At 40.2% G+C, this 4,242-nt stretch overlaps 1 pseudogene; it reads left to right on the forward strand.

Annotated features, from left to right (window-relative positions):
• The first annotated feature begins 382 nt into the window (after positions 1-382).
• LOC120866695 lies at positions 383-1,240 on the forward strand (annotated as a pseudogene).
• Positions 1,241-4,242: the final 3,002 nt, after the last annotated feature.

Below are 4,242 nucleotides of genomic sequence, written 5' to 3' on the forward strand. Positions count from 1 at the left end.
CATACATGACTACTTGAAAAACCACAGCTTTGACTACACAAAACTTTGTTAGCAAAGCAATGTCTCTGTTTTTTATTATGCTCTTTAGATTTATCATAGCTTTTCTTCAGTCATGTACAACTCTTTGTGACCCTATTGAGTGTAGTCAACCAGGCTCCACTGTCCATACGATTCTCCAGGCAAGAATACTGGAGTAGGGCGCCTGGTCTAGCTCTGGCCCTGTCTCGATTCCCTAGCCTAGCCCACTCTGCCTCTGCACTGTTGAGTGGTGCCTGAGGCACACAGCAGCCTACAGAGCAACCCCAGCTTATGAGGGCCACCTGCCCAGCCGTTGGTGCTGGTGAAATGGAACTCCTCACCCTGGAGGAGGAGAGGAGGATCAATGAGGTTCCAGAATCGATTCCAGCAGTTCATGAACCACTGGGCTCAGCCAAAGGCCACTACAAGCCAACAGGTTACAAACATGCTTCTGACTGTTACACACATGCATTCTTCATTGCTCCGGCCATTGTGGGCAGTCCTCCTTCACCAGCTATCTGATGACTGCTGGAAAAGATAACAGCTTGGATTTACAGAATGGGCCTCTGTGCCTTCTTCATCATTTCCACAGATTTCACATCATGTAATGGAAAAAGAGAAACTTAAGGACAGTGGAGCATTGCTTTCACATGTGTGATAGAATGGTCATCTATTTTTTCATTGCTGCATCTTAAACTCCATGGGTAAATCTCCATGAACTTGGATCCCTGGCATCTCATATGCATTGGTTTATCTGGCTCATGGCAGCCGGAGGAACCATTTATGTATTTCTCTACCATGAAAAACCTTCTGATGTAAACCAAACTCACATTCTTCCCCAGTTCCCAGATATGATTACTTCCTGGTGAACTTTGAGTACAAAACACTAAGAACAAGATGCATAACCATTGGTCACTCAGTTTGGCAGGTATAAGATGGTTGAGCTCTTTATCTATCCCATGATGGGGTTTTCTCCAGCCTTGGTGGTAACATCAATGGACAACACTAATGGACTTCACAAACTTGCCTGTGGGGTCTAATCCTTTGCCTGGGAGTTGTGTTCTTCAACAGTGATGGCATCATTCCATTTCCCCGTGCCATCTGGCACCTGTTCATGGTCACGGCAGCCGCAGTGCATTACTATGCCATTTGGAAATATCTTTACCGAAGTTCTGACTTTGTGTGACATTTATGGCCAATCCTCAACTTGTCTCCAAACTAGTATTATTTCAATTATGGCACTCAGCAGTGGGATAAGAGCTGAAAATTGCACAGAGGAAGGAAAGAAGACAACTATACTGCCTTTCTTTATATCTTTTGAATATAATTACTGTGAAAGTATGAAAGCTGTGTTCTGGAATTTTCCCCCTCACAGCAAGTAAATAAGGTAGCAACTTAGCTATTCATTCCATTTCACTATCATGAAGGACTCTGGAGAGACTTGGCCAACTGAAGTTTACAAACAAGAATTTGGTATTTTAATTTTACAGATTTTACTGCATGATTTTTCTAAATTACTAGATCAGGTTGTAAAAGTCAGTGCAATAACAAAACATCCTTTTTAAGAGAAAATGATTTAATATCACTTTCCCACTAGCTGTGTAAAGAATCATTGACAGAATTTATACTACTTTTTATCGTTTCACCTTAAGCATGCATGGTTATTTTTTAAATAGGAATTTTAGTTTTTTGTTAATTAAAAAAAATGCTTCATTGAAGTGCATTTCTGTGGTTCTTCATTCATGTGAATTTTTGCAGCAATCTGTCAACATTCTACAAATGAACAAACATTATACCTCTTCTCTGATAATTTTATTAAGCATGGAGAAGTTGCCAATTTTTAAAAACTTGAAGTTTTCCAAAACTTTCCTGCCAACCTCTGACTCTGAATTCCATGCTGCTTTGGGCCATATATTTGACCTAATTTGGTTTCCCAGCAATAGAAAAGTATTTTGATATCACTAATTTTTTCAAAAGATTGATTTTTTTCTCTATGCCTTTGCTATGTCTTATTCAGGGTCTTTTCCCACAGAGGATGAGTATCCAGTTTGTATTAAGACAGGATTTCTGGCTTGGGCATCCAGCGAACACTTCTTAAGAGTGCTATGAATTACAGTGAATAGTGGTTATGCCTGTCTGGTGCCCAGTAGTTAAGTTATTGTCACTTAGCTTTATATTATCGGTTTGATAGTCATTTTAAGTTGTGGAACTAAATGGATAAATTCACATTTCTACCTTTCTTTTGCATCTCCTCATACACTTTTTATCATAGAAAAGTATTTAAAGCACTGTTTGACAAATTCATGTGTCTGTTGTCCATCAGTTATATCCTGGCTCAGTGGAGTGATATTTAATGTATTGTTTTTGGTTTTCCTTCAATGACTTATATTAAGATTAACATATTAGTTGCTTTTTGGTTAATCTCCTGTTGGTGCTTTAATAAATAACCCTGTATTTAACTGGTGCTGATATTGCCTATTTTCTAGTGATAAATTTGATCATTGAAATTGTTAGTTTGACAGTATATTGAATTCAGTTCATTGAAATTTTCTACTGATGTAGCTTCAAAGGAGGGCTTATTTTGTGTGTGCATATGTTTAGAACTCTGACTTTGGTAAGTTATATGGGAATGAGGAACAGAAGAACTGCCTTTTGCTGATGAATTCTTAGATAGGCAAAAGTGAAAGTGATAGTTGCTCAGTCGTGTCCGACTCTTTGCAACCCCAAATAGGCAAGGTACCCAGTGAAAACACCAACCAGACCATCCCTTCTGCATGGTTCTGAGCATCTGGATGCCTCTTGTTTTACTGTGCATATTTAATTTTAAGTATATTAACTTTTGTGGATTCATTTGAAGTCTGCTCAAAAGTACCATTGTCAAAACCACTAAAGTGTAGGTAAAAATTTGTGCTGTAGACTAAAATAAAATTGCTACTTGGACTTGCTAAAAAAGAAATAAAATAAAAAAGAATACTGAAGTGGGTTGCCTGTCCTCTTCCAGGGAGTCTTCCACACCAGGGATCAAACCTGGGTCTCTTATGTTTCCTGCAGTGGCAGGTGGCTTCTTTACCACTAGCACCACCTGGGAAGCCAATATTGATCTATGTGCAGATTCACTCAGTCATGTCCGACTCTTTCTGACCACCTTGACTATAGCCCACCAGGCTGCTCCATCAGGCAGGTATACTGGAGTGGGTTGCCATTTCCTTCCCCAATATTGATCTATAGTTGTGCTTTTTTTTTTTTTTTTCCGATGTCTTTGAATAATTTTAGTGTTAGGGTAATGCTGGCCTAAAAGCATGGGTGAAGAAGTATTACTTCTGCTTCAGCTTCTGGAAGATATTAAAGAATTGCTATATATTTTTCTTAAATGTTTGGTGCAGTTTACTGGTTACCCATCATACCACATCCAGCACAGTGGGTAAGAAAGATCTGAAACAGGGTGAGCGCATAGTGAAAAAAAAAGAAACATATAATTTGGTGAGCAGGGAGTCAGAGGGCCCTCCTTCTCTCCATGGCAGGAAGATAAAATGGCTCCTGTCAGCCTGCACTTTTATTGGCAGAAGTCACATGAGATCATTAGGGAATAGCTATTCTGGGGAGTCTGATTAGCACACCATAAAGAGGGAGTAAAGTTAAAGTTCTGCTGTTGATCAGGAAGATCTTGTTTTGTTTCCATGGGGACAGAGGCAGGGGTAGGCAGTGAAGCAGGGCAGAGAGCACATCCAGCCCCAAAAATGTCTATTCGGCATGTTTACTAGGACAAAAACAAGGACACAATTTGCTGCGTGCTCAAGTCATGGGACAGGTTCTGGTCTCTGCTCAGCCAGGCTGTAACATCTCACCCTTTTTTTACTGCAGGGCTATCATGGTCACTCTAGAATAATAATATAGAGCTGTTTTTTTATGTGTTAAATTTGGAGTGCCTTGTTAGAATCAGGGAACCAGTGAGAACTGTTGGTCCAAATTAAAGGGGAAGGGTGAATCCAAGTTAGTTAAGTTCAGTTGTTCGGTCGTGTCTGACTTTTTGCGACCTCATGAAACACAGCACACCAGGTGCCCCTATCCATCACCAACTCCCAGAGTCCACCCAAACCCATGTCCACTGAGTCGGTGATGCGAAGTTAAGGGTCTAGCTAATGGAGAGTGCTGCACTCAATATGTCAGCAAATTCGGAAAACTCAGCAGTGGCCACAGGACTGGAAAAGTTCAGTTTTCATTTCA

Source organism: Oryx dammah, unplaced genomic scaffold (genome assembly GCF_014754425.2).
Source record: "Oryx dammah isolate SB20612 unplaced genomic scaffold, SCBI_Odam_1.1 HiC_scaffold_8, whole genome shotgun sequence".
In the NCBI taxonomy this organism is placed as follows: Eukaryota; Metazoa; Chordata; class Mammalia; order Artiodactyla; family Bovidae; genus Oryx; species Oryx dammah.